The sequence below is a fragment of the Salmo trutta genome, chromosome 8 (genome assembly GCF_901001165.1).
Source record: "Salmo trutta chromosome 8, fSalTru1.1, whole genome shotgun sequence".
Lineage (NCBI taxonomy): Eukaryota > Metazoa > Chordata > Actinopteri > Salmoniformes > Salmonidae > Salmo > Salmo trutta.
Genome location: NC_042964.1, coordinates 50,384,803 through 50,406,875, shown reverse-complemented (window position 1 = coordinate 50,406,875; position 22,073 = coordinate 50,384,803). Strand labels below are relative to the sequence as shown.

Below are 22,073 nucleotides of genomic sequence, written 5' to 3'. Positions count from 1 at the left end.
GCAATTAGCAAGACACCCCCAATAAAGGAGTGGTTCTGCAGGTGGGGACCACAGACCACTTCTCAGTTCCTATGCTTCCTGGCTGATGTTTTGGTCACTTTTGAATGCTGGCGGTGCTTTCACTCTAGTGGTAGCATGAGACAGAGTCTACAACCCACACAAGTGGCTCAAGTAGTGCAGCTCATCCAGGATGGCACATCAATGCGAGCTGTGGCAAGAAGGTTTGCTGTGTCTGTCAGCGTAGTGTCCAGAGCATGGAGGCGCTACCAGGAGACAGGCCAGTACATCAGGAGACGTGGAGGAGGCCGTAGGAGTGCAACAACCCAGCAGCAGGACCGCTACCTCCGCCTTTGTGCAAGGAGGAGCAGGAGAAGCACTGCCAGAGCCCTGCAAAATGACCTCCAGCAGGCCACAAATGTGCATGTGTCTGCTCAAACGGTCAGAAACAGACTCCATGAGGGTGGTATGAGGGCCTGACGTCCACAGGTGGGGGTTGTGCTTACAGCCCAACACCGTCCAGGACGTTTGGCATTTGCCAGAGAACACCAAGATTGGCAAATTTGCCACTGGCGCCCTGTGCTCTTCACAGATGAAAGCAGGTTCACACTGAGCACGTGACAGACGTGACAGAGTCTGGAGACGCCGTGGAGAACGTTCTGCTGCCTGCAACATCCTCCAGCATGACCGGTTTGGCGGTGGGTCAGTCATGGTGTGGGGTGGCATTTATTTGGGGGGCCGCACAGCCCTCCATGTGCTCGCCAGAGGTAGCCTGACTGCCATTAGGTACCGAGATGAGATTCTCAGACCCCTTGTGAGACCATATGCTGGTGCGGTTGGCCCTGGCTTCCTCCTAATGCAAGACAATGCAAGACCTCATGTGGCTGGAGTGTGTCAGCAGTTCCTGCAAGAGGAAGGCATTGATGCTATGGACTGGCCCGCCCGTTCCCCAGACCTGAATCCAATTGAGCACATCTGGGAGATCATGTCTCGCTCCATCCACCAACGCCACATTGCACCACAGACTGTCCAGGAGTTGGCAGATGCTTTAGTCCAGGTCTGGGAGGAGATCCCTCAGGAGACCATCCGCCACCTCATCAGGAGCATGCCCAGGCGTTGTAGGGAGGTCATACAGGCACGTGAAGGCCACACACACTACTGAGCCTCATTTTGACTTGTTTTAAGGACATTACATCAAAGTTGGATCAGCCTGTAGTGTGGTTTTCCACTTTAATTTTGAGTGTGACTCCAAATCCAGACATCCATGGGTTAATAAATTGGATTTCCATTGATTATTTTTGTGTGATTTTGTTGTCAGCACATTCAACTATGTAAAGAAAAAAGTATTTAATAAGATTATTTCTTTCATTCAGATCTAGGATGTGTTGTTTAAGTGTTCCCTTTATTTTTTTGAGCAGTATATATATATCATTTATAAGTCCAAAAATGGATGTAGCAACTACAGATTGCCCCTTTAAGTCTATCAAAAGTGTGTGAGTTTGACCATGTGTCCATAGGTCTATGGATTATTCTTTTTTTATCAGCATGAATTAGATGGAGCAATAAAAGCCCCACTTTTATTCCATAGACTGGGATCCGCACTATGCAGCTGTAGCAAGAGGGCATTTTTGACTGGCTGTTCACTGGTTTCAAAAACAATGATAGATAGGCATCTTAAACTTCTTGAATTCAACCATTATTGGGTTCAAATACACATTTAGATTTGTGAACAGCCATCCACAGCAACCACAATCCGTAAGGCGCAAATAGCTAAATGACAGAGCAGCAGTGTTATTCACATCAATGCGCTATGTAGATATCAATAATAAGTGATATCCATATCGCCGTAGACTACACCACCACTGTCATCCTTACCTCCAAGCTTTTATTCAAGTTGGATAATCTTTAATGCCGACAGCTGTCGCACCATTGGAAGACATAGCTTGGACTGTAGCCTACAAAAGCCTATTCCTGCTCTTTTCCCGCAATCCATCAAATGCATTTGGTGTGTCATCATAGTGGTTTCTGACTTGTGGTCAGACTCACTCAGGTGGAACAAACTTCCTTTCTGAATTTAAAAGTAATCCTCAAAGTAATCATCTAGTTTTTCAAAAGTATCTGTAATCTGATTACAATATTTTTGCTGGAAACGTCATGGATTACAGTTTTTGGTAATCCCTTACATGTAATCCGGTACCCAACCCTGGTCATCGGCTAGCACCACTCCATCAAGGCAATGTCACACACAGGCCAAACAAACACGGTGAGAAGTCGCTGCCCATTTCTAGATGATCACTGGGAGTATGATACCATTAGCACATTCAACTGAGTTTAAATCATGTTCTGGACAGAAAGCACTTTTATTTTCTCTGCACAGAGGAAGTAAATCTAATGGACAAAAAGTAAAGAGCCAGGCTTAACGTCTCTGACTTTCACAGCCAACAATATCCGATTCTCCCACACTGGCCGACTGCCTGAGTGTAATAGTTTAAGCAGAGAGAACCATATGTGCACTGCAAATATGTTGGTTTAACTCTTAAGGAATTAAGAGCAACCTGACGTGATAATATCAAGTGTGACATGCTCTTCTTCTCCTCTCCTCTCCAACAGCTTATTGTATTTGGCGGAGAAGTAGAAGGTCTGGTTTCCTGACTTGCTTCCAAAGCAGTGTTACGATTGGCAAGATAACGGCATCTCACCTCCGTCAACAGAACCTGATTGTCTTGAGTTTCGACCGAGTTCTACCCCCCCTGCCCCGCATTGTGATATGCTGACTGGAACTTGAGTCATCTCCAAGTCGTGACTTAACAACCTTGGGTTATTTTGTTGTTGTTGTTCTAAGCATTTCTTTGTATGAAGTACAACGACGGCAGGAGATATCCTCTAGTACGAGCAGAAACGTCTCACTGGCGCTTTGACAATTATTAAGTCGGTTTCTACAGGTGGATATCACCAAACCTCAGTACATCCCACAAAACAGTTTTGGAGCTTTTGTTCAGTCAGGATAGAAATTGATTGAGTGTGAGTCTCTCTCTCCCGCTAAAGAGCAGCGCTCGTGGCCGAGTGCTGAGAACCTCACGCACCCCATTTCTCTTCATTAAAGCCTCCTGACGAAAACCAAATGGGGCTGGAGGGGGGCCGGCGGGCAGTCCACCCACACCGTGCCCAATTAAGGTCCTCTCTGAACAGGGCCCAGGCGGCCGCTGCCGCTGCCAAAGCCTAAACAGCGGTCAGGAGTTAATCTGCCCGCCTGGCGCGGCACGGTGCGTCTGCCTGCCTTGTGAACGGCCTGACACATCATCATCCACCGGTGGGCACCACCGTGCGGGCACAGGGCTATAAAAGGAGTCGTCTGAGAGACGCGTGCCTCTCGCTATGATTCCACTAGTGCTGCTTACGTCTGCTGGAGGTGCCGGTCCAACAAGCAGAGAGGCATAGAGCTGGTCAGACTGTACACTTGCTGCAGGGGTGAGGTTACTGTACACATAACAGACTCCTGTCAAAAGCAACTCCATCTGAAATAATATGCTATGTGTGGGTACGTGTCCTTACAGCGTAGTACAACTTGCTCAGTGACCTGCTGCTGTATTTTTAAGTGCAGTTCAATCTGCCAATGCACCATGACTCATGAAGCTGTTTTGTCTTGACAGATCAACACTGACAGCCTATAGCTCTTCTTGTTCTAAGGGAGTGGCAGCACCACATCCAACAGCAACGCCTGACTGTTTGGCTACAGCTTTCTCAGATATCTCTGCAATGCTACAATGCTATTTACCATGTATCCTACTGGTGGTCACTGCAATGCAGCAGCTAGAGTAGGTAGACAGAGTGCTGCAAGCTGGCGGATTGATTGATAGCGCTTAAGGGTTGTCCCAAAGAGAGAAATCACTCAGGTCCATTCCTCTAAAACAACAGATGCATGCATTAGCTTAACATCAATGAAAAAGCCAGTCAAAGTGTGCAATTTGTGGAGCACTTTGTGGCAATGCAGAAAATGAGTCTGTCTCCAGGTCCAGACCATGGTGATTGAGGAACTTGAGAGGCGATAGATTGTACCAAACAGGTCATGTGCACGTAGATTAGGGCTTGGTCATCAACGACCCGATCGGACAGAACCTTTTGTGGTCATAAGATAAACTACACATTCCCATTTCACTTAGCTGGCTTCGTCAAAAGCCTTGTTCCTTTTCAACATTATTCCATTTTAAGCAACTCTGACTTATCTGGAATGAAATGCCCTAAAACCTGATTGTCTAGTTTCACTGATACACCAGCTCCAGAGTTAAATGTTTGGTGCAAATATAGGACAAACGCAGTAGTCAGCCTCTGGCATGAGGTCGTCACTAGTTAACTCAGCCACAAAGTCATAAACCCCACCTATTTCTACAATTTATCTTCTTAAAATCTACTTTTAAAACTAACTATGACCTTAACCACACTGCTAACCTTATGCCTAAGCAAATTCTAGTTGACATTAATTTTTATGATATAGCCAATTTCGACTTTGTGGCTGTGTTATCTAGTGGAAACCCTGGCCTGACAAAGCCACTTATCACTATCTCGCTCAACCGTTTCATGGGCAGACACTGTATGTTATGTTAGATTTGGGTTACAGAACGGTTACGGAAAGGTTTGTTATAACAGTAGCTTTTTTTGAAAGCTTGAAGTCATTGCACAGTGATTCATCTTCAATGTTCCATTGTGGGAGCGTTTTATTTGATCCAGACTAGGCAGTGGAACCTCTGGCAGCAGAAAAGCCAGTCCCCATTCTGGAGTCTAATACATTTTTCCACCCAAACAAATAGCGTCATGGCACCTGTCACAGCCAGCACAGGGAGAGCTCTGAGCAAGGAGAGCTATCCCAGGGGGCAATGCTCCTCTTTGACCACCTGGTTGCTATGAGATTTTACCTAAATTAATTAATTAATCCACTACCCAATACAGTTTCTTCTCAGGTTCTTTATTCATATTGACAATGTCTCAGGGTTCTGTTATTGTCAGCTAAATGCTGAGTCATCAGGGGACTATGATGCTGTACAAATTGGACTATGAAGGCACTTAACCAAAGCTTAACCTTGAGCAACCGTGTAGACAAATAGGAAGAAGAGAGGGAAGAGAAAGATATGGCCAACGCTGAGAACATAAGTAATACTCCCAGGTCGTTGAACAGGACATGTTGGAGACATGTTTCAGTGATGAGTTGAAGCTAGGTCTCTCACCAGCCAGGTCTCAGTGGGGGTCAGGTCTGAGGCTTATGATTGGCTGAGCCTCCTGGAGCCAGTCAGATCACGGCGTGGAGAGAGCGCTGCCCCCTCGGCCCCTGTGAGAAGCGCTTAGATTGCTGGACTGTGAAATTACCACAAACACACAGCAAAAACGTCTTCTCCCTGTATCATTTGCCAGGAATGTTAATTTCAACCCCCCCAGAATCTGCAGTTGGCGAGATTACTGTATTACCATTCTGTGTCCTCAGCACAGAGACGGAGTACAAATATATAAACAAAAAGGGAAGACATTTAGAAAACACAACAAAGTCCCACAGAGCTCCAGAGTAGGAGTTGGACCCCAAAAATAATAATTGTTGGCAGAGGTCAGACGATTTCAAGTTCTGCAAATGCTTCGCAGATGGGCTGCCCCACAGCCAAGCACAAACCCAAGCACACACACACACAAAAAAACATCTGAATAAATATATAAATAACTAAATAATACAGTTCGCTCCGAAACCTCAGGAAATAAATGGAGGATGACTGAAGGTTTAAATTGAGACACCAGCCGTAATTAGATCTGGATAATGATTTTTGTCCCTCGTCTTTTTCCTTCAGACCCAAGACATATTCACTGCACGCCCACTTAAACATGAGGTCAGCAGAGCAAAGATTGGCTGGGCCGAGGCAGTGGGATTGGTGGGAAACCGTCTCTCTCCCTGTGCTAATACCCGCTGGAGCCACTGTGCAGAGCCGCTGAGGAATAGGCCTAATACACACACACCATTGGCAAAAGCAGCAGTGATGCTCCGCTGAATGTTTGCACAAATGGGGTTGCACCTACTAATTATGGTAATAGCGTGCACTTAAAGGCTGACGTATGGACAAACTGTTGCGGTGGGCTGGCATGGAGTGCGGACTAAGGTCGCGGCTCAGAACGCTGAAGCCAGTATTCCACTGTCCTGGTATAACCTTTTTTGAGACTGACATTTTGTTTTCATTTTCCTCTAATTAGATGTATTGGCTCTGAAAAGAAATTTCTGCAAAGCACCTGGAATAAAAGGATTTGGTCGCCTTTAACTTTGTTTATCTTGGGGTGGGGATCTGGCATCGTATCTCTGGGATAAAGCTCTTCAGAGTGCAGACCCTCTCCATTCCCTCATGGAATAAAACCCCCTCCTTGTAAGTCCAAAGTTATTCGCTGACAGGTTGAGGTATGCACTGTTGATTTGCTTGGGGAGATAGGCATTCCCTATTCAACTATCATATCTTGCTGCTACATCCGGGCAAACCTATCTATCTTATTCTTGTGGGTTTATGCACACAGCTGGGTATCAACTAAGTTCAGATAAGCGTTGAGCTCAAAACTACACCATATGTGTCTCTCCCAGAGTTGAATTGGTCAAAAGTTAATCTCCCTTCACAGCTCAGCTCTGCAGCTCAAAGAGTACATGATGCCAATCCCAGAGTACACGAGGCCGCAGACGCAGAGTACATGAGGCCAGCCCCAGAGTACATGAGGCCAGACAAAGAGTACATGAGGCCAGTCACAAAGTAAATGAGGCCAGACACAGAGTACATGAGACCAGACACAGAGTACATGAGACCAGACACAGAGTACCTGAGGCCAGACACAGAGGACATGAGGCCAGCAACAGAGTACATGAGGCCAGCAACAGAGTACATGAGGCCAGTAACAGAGTACATGAGACCAGACACAGAGTACATGAGGCCAGACACAGAGTACATGAGACCAGACACAGAGTACATGAGACCAGACACAGAGTACATGAGGCCAGACACAGAGGACATGAGACCAGACACAGAGGACAGGAGGCCAGCAACAGAGTACATGAGGCCAGCAACAGAGTACATGAGGCATGCACAAATCCAGTAACTTTCTCCAAACTCCCAGGTTTTCCAGAAATCCTTGTTGGAGGATTTTGGGATTTCCTTTTTATTCCCTCCTGATTCTGTGAATCTTCCAATCTGGATTTCTGGAAAACCTGTGAATTTTGGGAAAGTTACCGTAATCTTGCAACCCTAGTTCATGTTACACTGATCTGAAAACAGTGGTGTAAGTCTCCTCTCTCAGTGGGCCTGTGCTGTGCCCACACCGTGCCCCTCTAAAAGAAACACTGGCTGCGTCACAGAGCAGGGAGAAATGCTACAGTACTTAATAGGGCAGCAGTAGCAGCAGCACTCCAACCAGACCCCCAGAGGAGTACTCACATCAAAGCACTAAGCCTTTCTCCTCCTCTCTCTCTCTCTCTCTCTCTCTCCCGCTCACTCACTCTCTCTCTTTCTCCCGATCTCTCTCCTTCTCAGTTTCTTTCTGCCTCTCTCTCTCCCGCTCTCTCGTTCTCTCTCTCTCTCCCACTCTCTCACTCTCTCTCTCTGCCTCACTCACTCTCTCTCTTTCTCCCGCTCTCTCTACCTCACTCACACTCTCTCTTTCTCCTGCTCTCTCTGCCTCACTCTCTATCTCTTTCTCAGTTTCTCTCTGCCTCTCTCTTTCTCTCTCTCAGTTTCTCTCTGCCACTCTCTCTCTTTCTGTCTTGCTTGCATTCTTCCTCTGTATCTCTCAGCCACTTTGTCTCAGTCTATACCTCCCTCCCTATCCACTTTTCTCTTGCTTTCTTTGTCTGCCTGGCCATTAGAGAGAGAGAGAGAGAGAGAGAGAGAGAGAGAGAGAGAGAGAGAGAGACAAGAACCAGTCAGACTTGAAGTCCCTGCGGTTAGCGGTGCTGCCTGTATCTATAGGAGACATCAGGGTTGTCTTGGGCCTATCGTAACAACGAGAGCGGTTTGGATTGTGTTGCCTGAGGATGTGTAAAGGCTAATACTGCTGTAAAGAGAATGCTGTGTTCCCCCAAGGACATCCACACAAGACAGAGAGGAGATAAAGCACAGCAAGAATCATTACTGAGAGAATGGAACAAAATGACGCAGGCCAGATGACAAGACAATGGACGGTTTTTGAGTTGATGTGAATAAAACAGCCCTGTTTTTGATCGTCTGATGCCAAGCACGTTGTCTCCAGGGTTCACAACAAAAGGTTGTTGTGTCAAATGAAGAAACAAATATGGACTGTTCTACCATCGTTGTCTTTAGGCTGGTGTGAAGCATATCAGTGGGGTTTAGGTGTCCGTGCAAAGCATTATCCACTATACCTAGGCTACATACTGTATCTTGGCGAAGAGAAAAACAACATGAATTGTAGGAAAGATAGCTTACAACAGAAGTACACCCATGAATCATCTTCACATTGCAGACTTGATAATCACTTCTGTCATTTACTGGGGAAAATAGATTTTTCCTTTCAAGTCACATGATCCGAAACAACCCAGGACTCTATTTATGAATGGTGCTGAGCTTTCCTAGCCAGCCCAGAGGGGGAAGCTGTAGCTGTGCTATGGGGCAGAGGCAGAGGTAGAGGAAGCTGACAGTCAGTAAATGGATTAAATGGGGGGGGGCTTTAGCACCTCGACGCAGCAGCGATTACAGCTTTTTCCAGCGTAATACAGTTAGGGGGACGAGGGGCTGGCGAGCCAGAGACAAAGCACTGTATATACTGGCATTAGCAGAGACAAAAGGCAGGGGCTAGGGGATTAATCATGATCACCTTGTCAAGTGGGGAGGCATCGAACACTGGTCACAGAAACACAGGAGGCTAGGCTACATGCTAGGCTACATGTTAAGCTACATGCTAGGAAACATACTAGACTACATGCTAGGCTATATGCTATGCTATATGCTAGGCTACATGCTAAACTGAGGAGGTGTATTCTTTCTTTCTTCAATTTGTTTTCTCCTCTTAAGCAGAGAACATTAAAGACCGGAGCTCTCCTGTGTGCCTGAGTGTGTGAAAACAAAAAAGGAATCACAATGAAAGCGGGCGCTACTCTGTACATCGTCCCTGGTCGACGCAATTCAAACAATGTGTGAGAGAGGAGTGAATGTGTTTTTATTGTTTTGTTACATTCTTACCACCTAACCAAGAGATGACCAAACCTTAAAATCAATCGAAACGTGTTTTCTTAAGTTAAGTTGTTCACAGTCAGTGGACGTGATAGCTGTTTTGAATCTGACTTCCTTGTTGGAGGACAGTGTCATGACGTTGCCCTCTTTGGGTACACCGAGCACATCCCCCTCTCTCTGCACCATCCCCCTCTCTCTCTCTCTCCTATACCCAGGCTGCTGTTAGGCAGGTCATAAATTCCTGGAGGAGATTCTTCCTCATGGCCAGACAGTATAGAGAGAGGGTGAGTTTTCATAGAGAGAACAAAGGAACTTCTTCCACCTCACAGAACTTGAGAACTGAACAATATTCATGTTCTGGAGAATGTATAAACGGTCGATGAAGTAGCCAACTACGAACTGGTCCTTTTGGTACAATTTTGTGAAACTCATGAGAGACAATACAGCCACATTACCATAACCCTGTTTATACAAAAGTCTCAGTTGTGAGGCTTGCATCTAATTGTTATATAAAATGAATGAGTAAAGATGAAACTATTTGTGAAATTATGTAATGTGATTTTGAACTGTTTAATGTAGGAAACTCTAATTCCCTTTGGAGTTTAACTAAATCATAGGCCCGCCCTTTGAGCACAGACATTGATCTGGCGTCATGGGACAGCCCCTTTCTGTTCTTCCGAATATAACCCCCACCTTGGGAATTTATCTTCAGACCATGCTTCCCTCAATTACGAGAGGGCTAAGGTTTGAGTAGAGACTAGCTTACCTTGATAACCACAAGAGGACTAAGGTTTCAGACGATTGCTGAATTCTTAACCATACCACGTGGTTAAACTCTGTGACTATCGAACCGACAGAATAAGAACAAATCTTTGATACTAATTACTAGTCTGCAGCTAGGAATTCGGTACCCTTGAACACGAAGACCGACAACTGCCGAAACATCCATTCTATTACAACATTGCTGAATGTTACTCTGAAATATCCATTCTAACCACGGCAGAGAGAGAGCGGGCGGACAAACTCTCCAACAGAAACAACAGAGATCACGACGACACACTGAGCGTAAATATATATATTGATTGCAATTATTCCCGAATGAGTGAGCGTTCACGTGCAAAGGATTAGCATTTCAATTGTTATAATTATCAACTTTGTAGTGTCTTTTATCTCAGTCGACCCCCACTTCCCTTTTGACCACCAAGTCGCGATACCGGTTTATCCCACTAGGGAAACTCCGCTATCATTTCCTTGTAATTATATCTACTGTTTGTTTATGCATTTCTGTGATTATTTAGTTAGTAAATAAATGATTTAAGACAATTGATGTATGATTCATAGTGAAGACTGGGTTCGTGCAGATAACCAACAATTTACGACGTTTGGAATGAGACTAACGTGAGGTAAAGAATAATTCATTAATTAGAAGATTAATTGATCAGATATTAAAATATCTGAAAGTTATATTAGGAAAATTATAACTTTGTAATCTGAATATTTTCCTTGGTGCCCCGACTTCCTAGTTAATTCCATTTACATGATTAAGTTAGTTTAATCACGTAATAATATTTACAGAGACTTTATTTGATAAAAATAAGTCTTCAGTTTAATGATGCCAAAGACACGACAACAGCATATGTGGTGGTGGTTGATGAGACTGTCTGTCACTGGGTGATATGTTTTCTATTATCTTATTGGACGATTAACTGAGACGCAGCCTCATTCTAAATGCATAAATCACTCAGACGTAAAACTCATTAATCTGCTGGTCGTGCAGCAAGCGATAGCCTGCATCCCAAATCCCTATATAGTGTACTCCTTTTGACCAGAGCCCATGGGGCTATAGGGCACTACATAGGGAATAGGGTGCGATTTAGGAGGCCTCCTAAGAGTTGGCCTTGAGAGGGATTTGAGAGATAGCAGGACCCCTCACTGATAAAATACTTTCATCTCCCCTCGCATTAACACATTTTTATTTGTCAAAATCACAATTTACACATCAGACTTGTTATTTGTCATTACAAAAAGGGTATGAGACGTCACTGCCTGACACAAGCGTTGAGGGTGAAGACATGAAGAAAAACAAAGAGGTGAAAGTTATTGCTTTTCAAACAATGTGGCTGGCAGGAGTTCCGGATGCAACCCATCCTAGAGTTCTCCGAGCGGGCCTGTACCACCACGGTGCAGCCAGCTAGCTATTCATCCTCTAAGTATATTTTAATGAGGGCCTGGTAAACTTGTATATGTTTCTGATGAAGGTCTCTGGATGCTGGCCTGGGTTGTTCTGTTATGGCTTAGTCCTCCCTGGTAGCTGTTGCCAGCTCCAATAATGTTTACTCAGTTGAATAACATAGCATGAGAAAATCCAGCGCTGCCCATCTCTACCATGACTAGCCTCTGTTGGGTTCTTTTAAACCTTTATGCGCGCACTCACGCACATTCACGCACACGCAAACACACTCAACCTAACACACACACACACACTAAACCTAACACACACACACACACACACACACATTCACGCACACACACACACTAAACCTAACACACACACACACACACGCACACACACACTAAACCTAACACACACACACACACGCACATTCACGCACGCACACACACACACTAAACCTAACACACACACACACGCACACACACACTAAACCTAACACACACACACGCACACACACACACACACACACACACACTAAACCTAACACACACACACACTAAACCTAACACACACACACGCACACACACACACACACTAAACCTAACACACACACACACACACACTAAACCTAACACACACACACACACACACACACACAGAAGCTGAAACAAACATGCTGTAGGGTGGGAAATCTTTCACACAGTTTTCATCCAATCTCCTGGCTCTTTCTGTATTAACACAAGACTGAAGCGATTTTTAAAATGCAGCAGTCCCAAAAATAACAAGCGGTATAATACTTTCTCTCAGTCAGTCTCTCAATCAGTCTCTCAGTCTCTCAGTATGTCTGTCTCTCAGTCTGTCTGTCTCTCAGTCTGTCTGTCTCTCAGTCTGTCTGTCTCTCTCATGGCATCCAGGGAAGGCTTATCTCAGACAGTGTGCAGGCCGTCGTGGCCAGAAGGAAGAGACGGCTGAAGTGGGAACACAAGCGAGATTCCAAGAGTCCCCTGGGCCAGACTACTGTTGAGGCAGAAAGAGTGAGGATTGAGAAAGAGAGGACTGGGCCAGACTACTGTTGAGACAGAAAGAGTGAGGATTGAGAAAGAGAGGACTGGGCCAGACTACTGTTGAGGCAGAAAGAGTGAGGGTTGAGAAAGAGAGGACTGGGTCAGACTACTGATGAGACAGAAAGAGCGAGGATTGAGAAAGAGAGGACTGGGTCAGACTACTGTTGAGACAGAAAGAGCGAGGATTGAGAAAGAGAGGACTGGGTCAGACTACTGTTGAGACAGAAAGAGCGAGGATTGAGAAAGAGAGGACTGGGCCAGACTACTGATGAGACAGAAAGAGCGAGGATTGAGAAAGAGAGGACTGGGTCAGACTACTGTTGAGACAGAAAGAGCGAGGATTGAGAAAGAGAGGACTGGGTCAGACTACTGTTGAGACAGAAAGAGCGAGGATTGAGAAAGAGAGGACTGGGTCAGACTACTGTTGAGACAGAAAGAGTGAGGATTGAGAAAGAGAGGACTGGGTCAGACTACTGTTGAGGCAGAAAGAGCGAGGATGGAGAAAGAGAGGACTGGGCCAGACTACTGATGAGACAGAAAGAGCGAGGATTGAGAAAGAGAGGACTGGGTCAGACTACTGTTGAGACAGAAAGAGTGAGGATTGAGAAAGAGAGGACTGGGTCAGACTACTGTTGAGACAGAAAGAGTGAGGATTGAGAAAGAGAGGACTGGGTCAGACTACTGTTGAGACAGAAAGAGCGAGGATTGAGAAAGAGAGGACTGGGCCAGACTACTGATGAGACAGAAAGAGCGAGGATTGAGAAAGAGAGGACTGGGCCAGACTACTGATGAGACAGAAAGAGCGAGGGTTGAGAAAGAGAGGACTGGGTCAGACTACTGTTGAGACAGAAAGAGTGAGGATTGAGAAAGAGAGGACTGGGTCAGACTACTGTTGAGACAGAAAGAGTGAGGATTGAGAAAGAGAGGACTGGGTCAGACTACTGTTGAGACAGAAAGAGTGAGGATTGAGAAAGAGAGGACTGGGTCAGACTACTGTTGAGACAGAAAGAGTGAGGATTGAGAAAGAGAGGACTGGGTCAGACTACTGTTGAGACAGAAAGAGTGAGGATTGAGAAAGAGAGGACTGGGTCAGACTACTGTTGAGGCAGAAAGAGTGAGGATTGAGAAAGAGAGGACTGGGTCAGACGAGCGTGATGTGAAAGAGAGGAGTTTGTGTTCAGAAAGTGCAGTATTGGGTAACCGCTTCATCAGACCCTTGCGGTCAGGTTTTACTCAACAGAAATACATTATATAGAAAGAGAGCCTGGGTGGGACCAGTGTGAGGTGATAGAATGTATGTTGTGTTTAAACCACTCAGAGAGCAAGACAGGAGGTTTGTGTGGGACTTGACTTTGAGCACGAGACAAGAGATTTACAAGGTTCAGTTTACAGAGAAAATTGATTCTTAAGTAGTTAAAAAGTAGTCCATGGAGCAACAGGCAGCAGCTCTGTTGAGGAGTATAGTACAGTAGTGTATACAATGGCAAGAAAAAGTTTATGAACCGTTTGGAATTACCTGGATTTCTGGTATTTCTGATTTGATCTGATCTTCAACTTAGTCACAACAATAGACAAACACAATGTGCTTAAACGAATAACACAAAAATTATTGTATTTTTCTTGGCTATAATAAATACATAATTTATGCAGAAATCCAGGTAATTCCAAAGGGTTCACATACTTTTTCTTGCCACTGTATAGTATATAGTATAGTATAGTACCCACTGGACACAGACGTCAGTTCAATGTCTAGTTTTGATTTACATTTGACTTGTCAACTAACGTGAATTCAATGTGAATTCTTTGAACCATGTAATTGGATTTAATTTAAAGTTGGGTGAAAAAAAGAGACATTCGTTGATGACTTTTTAAAAATCCAATCAGTTTTAACATTGATTCAACATCATCTCATTGATTTATTTTGTTGAAATGACGTGGAAAGGACATTGACTGAACCAGTTTACGGCCAGTGGGTACACACGCCACTCAGCCACACAGTATGGCCTTATATGACTCCGCCACAGCTGGAGTTCTGTCCTATTGAGAAGACTGGTGGATGACAGGGGAGGGTGGGGGAAGGTGGGGGGGAAGACAAGTCCAGACGCTGCATCAAAGGCCTTGCTGGAAATAGAGGAAACAACGACACGTGGAACCAACCAGCTTCACATGCAGACAGAGTACAGCTCTGATTAGCGCTGAGGAAGTTTGTCTGATTCGCTCCTAACAGATGCCTGCATGGGACACGGCTTAGAGAGAGACAGATCCCCCGTGAGACGAACCCCTCGTTCACCACCAGCTGCATAACACCAGCAAGGGACTCTGACGAGAAGCCCTGATTGGGCAAAAAAAAAGAAGACAAATTGAGAGAGCCGTCCAGCGTTCTCCCTAACTAAGCCGATATGTAAACAGAGGCGGTAGCGAAACACCTGCTAGCAATTTATTAACGCAACGAGAGGAGGGAGGCGCCAGGGCAAGGTGGGAGGACGAGGGGGGCGCCAGGGTGAGGTGTGGGGAGGAGGGGGGAGCCAGGGCAAGGTGGGCGGAGGAGGGGGGAGCCAGGGCAAGGTGGGCGGAGGAGGGGGGAGCCAGGGCGAGGTGGGGGGAGGAGGGGGGAGCCAGGGTGAGGTGTGCGGAGGAGGGGGGAGCCAGGGCGAGGTGGGGGGAGGAGGGGGGAGCCAGGGTGAGGTGGGGGGAGGAGGGGGGAGCCAGGGCGAGGTGGGGTGAGGAGGGGGGAGCCAGGGCGAGGTGGGGGGAGGAGGGGGGAGCCAAGGCGAGGTGGGGGGAGGAGGGGGGAGCCAGGGTGAGGTGGGGGGAGGAGGGGGGAGCCAGGGCGAGGTGGGGAGGGGGGGACAGGGCGAGGTGTGGGGAGGAGGGGGGTGCCAGGGCGAGGTGGAGGGAGGAGGGGGGAGCCAGGGCGAGGTGTGGCGAGGAGGGGGCTGCCAGGGCGAGGTGTGGGGAGGAGGGGGGAGCCAGGGCGAGGTGGGGGGAGGAGGGGGGAGCCAGGGTGAGGTGTGCGGAGGAGGGGGGATGCCAGGGCGAGGTGGGGGGAGGAGGGGGGAGCCAGGGTGAGGTGGGGGGAGGAGGGGGGAGCCAGGGCGAGGTGGGGTGAGGAGGGGGGAGCCAGGGCGAGGTGGGGGGAGGATGGGGGAGCCAAGGCGAGGTGGGGGGAGGAGGGGGGAGCCAAGGCGAGGTGTGGGGAGGAGGGGGGAGCCAGGGCAGATGGGGGGAGGAGGGGGGTGCCAGGGTGAGGTGGGGGGAGGAGGGGGGAGCTAGGGCGAGGTGGGGGGAGGAGGGGGGAGCCAGGGCGAGGTGGGGGAGGAGGGGGGCACCAGGGTGAGGGGGGGAGGGGGGGACAGGGCGAGGTGTGGGGAGGAGGGGGGGGCCAGGGTGAGGTGTGCGGAGGAGGGGGGAGCCAGGGCGAGGTGGGGGGAGGAGGGGGGAGCCAGGGTGAGGTGAGGGGAGGAGGGGGGAGCCAGGGCGAGGTGGGGTGAGGAGGGGGGAGCCAGGGCGAGGTGGGGGGAGGAGGGGGGAGCCAGGGTGAGGTGGGGGGAGGAGGGGGGTGCCAGGGCGAGATGGGGGGAGGAGGGGGGTGCCAGGGTGAGGTGGGGGGAGGAGGGGGGAGCTAGGGCGAGGTGGGGGGAGGAGGGGGGAGCCAGGGCGAGGTGTGGGAGGAGATGAGGCGCCAGGGTGAGATGGGGGGAGGAGGGGGGTTCCAGGGTGAGGTGGGGGGAGGAGGGGGGAGCCAGGGCGAGGTGGGGGGAGGAGGGGGGAGCCAGGGCAAGGTGGGCGGAGGAGGGGGGCACCAGGGTGAGGGGGGGAGGGGGGGACAGGGCGAGGTGTGGGGAGGAGGGGGGTGCCAGGGCGAGGTGGGGGGAGGAGGGGAGAGCCAGGGTGAGGTGTGGGGAGGAGGGGGGAGCCAGGGCGAGGTGGGGGGAGGAGGGGGGAGCCAGGGCGAGGTGGGGGGAGGAGGGGGGAGCCAGGGCGAGGTGGGGGGAGGAGGGGGGAACCAAGGCGAGGTGGGGGGAGGAGGGGGAAACCAGGGCGAGGTGTGGGGAGGAGGGGGGAGGAAACTGACCATCTATTTATTACCTTAGAAACAGATCTGCTCTATTAGCCTGTAAGCCAGAGGCCTTGAGTGCTGAGTAATTTGGGGGGCTGCAGGTAGTACAGACGCAGGCCCGTGTCAGGGGCTAATGTGCTTCATTATCATGCGTCACAAATGGTACCCTACTTTAGACCAGGGCACATAGGGTCTGTTCTCAACAGTGAGCTAACGCAGAGTCATTAGAGAGAGGAAGGAGGAAGGGGGAGAGAGAAAGAGAGGGAGAAAGAGAGAAAAAGGGAGAGAGAGAGAGAGAGAGAGAGAGAGAGAGAGAGAGAGAGAGAGAGAGAGAGAGAGAGAGAGAGCCCTGGTGCCCCTGGTCTGTAAAGTAGACTGGTAACATTAGTTCTGCGTGATTTAGGTAATTACTTCAAGAGCTGTAGGACGTGCTTGGCCACCGAAATTACTCCAGGGCTCACGCACGCAGCACGTTGGTTCCCCCATAATGCTGAGCGGTATATATAGATGGCATTCTACTGAATGACCTGAACATACGCTGGGCTTGAGATGAAAAAAAAACGGCTTCCCAGGCATCGGTGACAGTCGACATCCAAAAAGGTTTTCTTTGCTGAAAGGTGTATAGAATAAATACGTGTTTTGCCTTCGCGTGGAGCCGTGCAGATACATAACTCACCGAGCTGTGTCACCACACAGTGACCAGTCAGCACTTTAGTCAATGAATAATGGTGAGAAGAGGGTTCTGACTTCGATGGACAGACCAGGAGGTCTCCTGGTGTACAGAAGACCCGGGAGAGGTCTATCACTGTCGAGGTGATCGCTACACAGGACGGGTCATTCATAAAGGAAACAAGGCTCTTCTTTTTCAACCGACACCTCTACACAGCACTCCCTCGCTCTTACCTCCCCTCTCTTCCCAGCTGATGCAGAAATCAGAGAGGTCACTCACTTGGTTTCCTCCCTCTTCTTTTAGGTTCCTCTTCCTTCTTTTGCCCTTTGGTGTTGTGCTCCGGTTGTTCGAGGACAACCAGCAACCCAAACCTCGGACCAGACCTGGGTTCAAATACTAATTGAAATCCTTTCGAATGCTTTATTTGGGCATTATTGTGCTTGCCTGGCGCAATGGCATCAATAGAATAGTCGGAAAAGTGCAAACCCAGCCCATCTGCCACCGTAGGCAGCAAAAGCTAAAAGTATTTAAAAGATTTCAAATAGTATTTGAACCCAGGTCTGCATCGGACACAGGCAGTAATGTAGTTATGCCTTAGAGTAGGACTTTAGACCAGACAGAGCTAATGGTTGGCCCGGGAGGCTCATTAATCATCCATGCTGTGTTGAAGGCACTCCTGCAGTAAAAAGGTCTGATTCGATAGTACGCTGCCCGATTATCTGTAATTATGCTACCAGACGAGGACTCACACAGGTGTTCCGAACGGACGCCGTTTCCCGACTGCCACCCCTGGATACGGGAGAGGAAGGACTCACTCAACTAGCATCGTCTGACTATTGTCAGCGCAAGACAAAGCCCCTCACAGCCCATCCAAACTGAAAACTACAGGCATGTTTTCTATTAGACTTTGGTCCTTTCAGACCATTACACCACCTCAAGACAAACCAAAGAAACAGTACAGGTAGCTACAGTACTTCATACGATGTACAGGCCAAACCAACACAGACACTACCTGATGTGTCCATGCTCACTGCCATAGATAGATCATCCCTGGGCCTACACAGTACACGTCCTGGGTAGAGCTGGTGCCTTTTCCAGCCCAGAGATCCAACTACACTACAGCTGGTCTGGACCAGTCCGATGCCACCACTGCTTCCCAGAAACCCCCTGGAGGGAGATGTTTTGGGGGTTAGAGGTGTGTAATTGATTTCATGCACCCTAGCTCTTTATGAACGGACGATGAACATTAATATTCATGACAGATGAATGGTGACTGTGGCGGCTCCTCGCCACAAAGCCTGTGGCTACTCCTGGCGCGATCCGTGCAGATGCCTACACAGCTACCGGCTGCTATACAGTACACAGGGATTGACTATAGTAGACTTTAGACAGTTGTGGTAACAACAGAGATGGACTGAGACAGTGGTTATGAAAAGCTACTGATCTGCTGTCTAAGAAGAAAACATTGATGCAGGTGGGGAAAGATCCAGGATCGTGCTGCTTACTCAGAGATGTTTACACACACACACACACACACACACACACACACACACACACACACACACACACACACACACACACACACACACACACACACACACACACACACACACACACACACACACACACACACACACACTTATACCCACTACTAGTTGACCCGAACCCCACTGTTCATTATTCTCCACAGCAGCCGACACTAAGATTGCCATTAAACAGTATCTGTGAGTAGTGTGTGTGAATTTAGAGACAGACCTTGAAAAGCTCCCTCTGATTAGGGTTCTGTTATGTTTGGAAGTGATAAAACGCTGGAGCTTTCCAGTGGGGATCATAAAGTCATTATCATACAATAGCAATGTGACGCTCTGTATAAACTCTGTGAACACTGTGTGCCACGGGATCCAAAGAAAATACATTTCATCTATTTTCCAAGCCACTCTTACATTTACACACACACACGCACACGCACACACACACATACACACACACACATACACACGCACAAAAACACACACCTTGCATAATTCATACAACTAACTATAAACCCTTTGTTCTCAGCGGATAAAGGTCTCTGAGTAATTGTACTGTATGGATCATCAGTCTAGAGCACATGAGATATAGAAATCTTACATATAGATCAAACGCGGCTGCATGCTGTAGAAAATAAAACTCCCCTCTATTACAGACAGATACCCAAGAGGCTATCAAAGAGAATCCATTGTCAAACTGTCGGAGAAACTAAAACCCTCAAAGCAACCCTCTGACCAGTCTACCACACAACCACCCTATCACATTCTAATCCCAGTCCCTCTCATCCATTCATTCACTCACTGTTTTATGTCCTAGTTCCCTTGAATGGTCACTGAATGTGACCTCTCAGACCGCTGGCGCTGACCCTTACCTGCTTGGCGGACAGGTCCCCCTTGGACGGCACACTGGGGCTGCTCATTGGGCTCACGGGGGTACTGCGGCTGCCCCCGTTGAACAGTGCCCGCACCGACGTCAGCCACTTCATGATGGATCCTGGCGGGTGGACTGTTTCTAATGCTGGTTCCTGTCCTCTCCTTGTAGGACTGTTTCTAATGCTGGTTCCTGTCCTCTCCTTGAAGGACTGTTTCTAATGCTGGTTCCTGTCCTCTCCTTGAAGGACTGTTTCTAATGCTGGTTCATGTTCTCTCCTTGAAGGACTGTTTCTAATGCTGGTTCCTGTCCTCTCCTTGAAGGACTGTTTCTAATGCTGGTTCCTGTCCTCTCCTTGTAGGACTGTTTCTAATGCTGGTTCCTGTCCTCTCCTTGTAGGACTGTTTCTAATGCTGGTTTCTGTCCTCTCCTTGAAGGACTGTTTCTAATGCTGGTTCCTGTCCTCTCCTTGTAGGACAGTTTCTAATGCTGGTTCCTGTCCTCTCCTTGAAGGACTGTTTCTAATGCTGGTTCCTGTCCTCTCCTTGTAGGACTGTTTCTAATGCTGGTTTCTGTCCACTCCTTGTAGGACTGTTTCTAATGCTGGTTCCTGTCCTCTCCTTGTAGGACTGTTTCTAATGCTGGTTTCTGTCCTCTCCTTGAAGGACTGTTTCTAATGCTGGTTCCTGTCCTCTCCTTGTAGGACTGTTTCTAATGCTGGTTCCTGTCCTCTCCTTGAAGGACTGTTTCTAATGCTGGTTCCTGTCCTCTCCTTGTAGGACTGTTTCTAATGCTGGTTTCTGTCCACTCGTGGACAGTGCCTCAAGACTATCACAGCACAGGGGAAATGGGTGTGACTGGCTCAGCTCGCTCCCTCCACCAGCCACCAGCTCCAGTGACACTCAATCCCCTCACCCTATCCCACAACCACCGCCATCTGTCGCGTTCTCTTTCCCTCTTTTCTCCCCTATCCCCTTCTCCCTGTCCCCCTCTCCTCCCGTTAGCCCACTAGCCCCCCCACTGAGCCCGGGGGATTACTGATGGCAGTCTGCACGTCAGATAGATGGCTAGCATTAGCGGAGCTTGGCGTGCGCCACACACAGTCTTTTGGACAGTAACCTTGGGGGGTGGGGACAGGGCTGGGGTAGGGTGGGCTGAGGCTATAGGGAACCAGATCTAATTTTCCAGCCCAGAGGGTCAAGTCGCCCCAAGGTCATCGGTGACTTGCCAAAACAATTCCACACAACCCGAACACAAGCAGCTGGTTGGCCACTGAGAAGAGCAATAACTGGCGTGACTGATTACACTGGTTTATGTGCATTTGTCACTGGATAGTCTATCTAGTCCCTATTCCTCTTCCCCAAGTACTACTGATGGCTGTTTAGGACTTTACTACATCCAGTCACCTGGCAGGGGGAGAGCTGTGTGTGTATGTTTGTGTATGCGTGTGCGTATAGGTTCCACGACTTACGAGCGGTCAGGGTTGGCAGGCAGGCAGGCCGGTATCCATGGACACACACACCTCCCTGTGGTGCGCAGCTTCAGCATCAATTAAATGTTGTCACAGAGCATCTTGTCATGGCTGCCTAGACCCTGCATGCCTTCACAGTGAGGGGGAAAGACGAAGAGGGCCACTACATCACCCAGACAGCCCTGTTGTCCACTTAATCTGGGCTCCGGGGCTTCTTCTAGGTACAGATCTAGGATCAGCTTCCACTCCCCCAACCCTAACCTTAACCATTCGTGGGGGAAATGCAAGATCAGTGTCTAGAGGCAACGTCACCCTACTTTCATCAGGACACAGTGAAATGAGGACAAGGCATTTAATTAAACGAAGATATTTAGCTCCAATGCAACAAAGGAATGAACCATGAATATATAATGAACATGTAAAATGCACGAGGTAATGCCTAATCACTACTTAGCTAACATCCTAAAAAGGTATAGAATAGAGCTGAATGATTTCCTACATTATTCAAGTGCTCCAACATTCAATGGGGTTGTACCATAGTCAGAATCTGTTTCGCTCATGTCATCCCAGGACAAGCTTTTATTTTCTATATGAAAGGCTGAGTCTTTCATGGGAAGAATGTCATCGACATCCCTCAACAGTCATTATCAGAGCCATAATCTCACACAGATCGGACAGCTGACTAGACTACGGTTCCTCTATGACAGACAGCTGGATAGACTACGGTACCTCTCTGACAGACAGCTGGATATACTACGGTACCTCTCTGACAGACAGCTGACTAGACTACGGTACCTCTCTGACAGACAGCTGGATAGACTACGGTACCTCTCTGACAGACAGCTGGATAGACTACGGTACCTCTCTGACAGACAGCTGGATAGACTACGGTACCTCTCTGACAGACAGCTGGTTAGACTACGGTACCTCTCTGACAGACAGCTGGATAGACTACGGTACCTCTCTGACAGACAGCTGACTAGACTACGGTACCTCTCTGACAGACAGCTGGATAGACTACGGTACCTCTCTGACAGACAGCTGGATAGA

At 48.3% G+C, this 22,073-nt stretch overlaps 1 protein-coding gene across 1 annotated transcript in view; it reads right to left on the bottom strand.

The window, feature by feature from the left end:
* Nucleotides 1-22,073, bottom strand: part of LOC115199164 (neuron navigator 3) — a 389,962-nt gene that overhangs the window by 270,969 nt on the left and 96,920 nt on the right. The window lies entirely within an intron of this gene.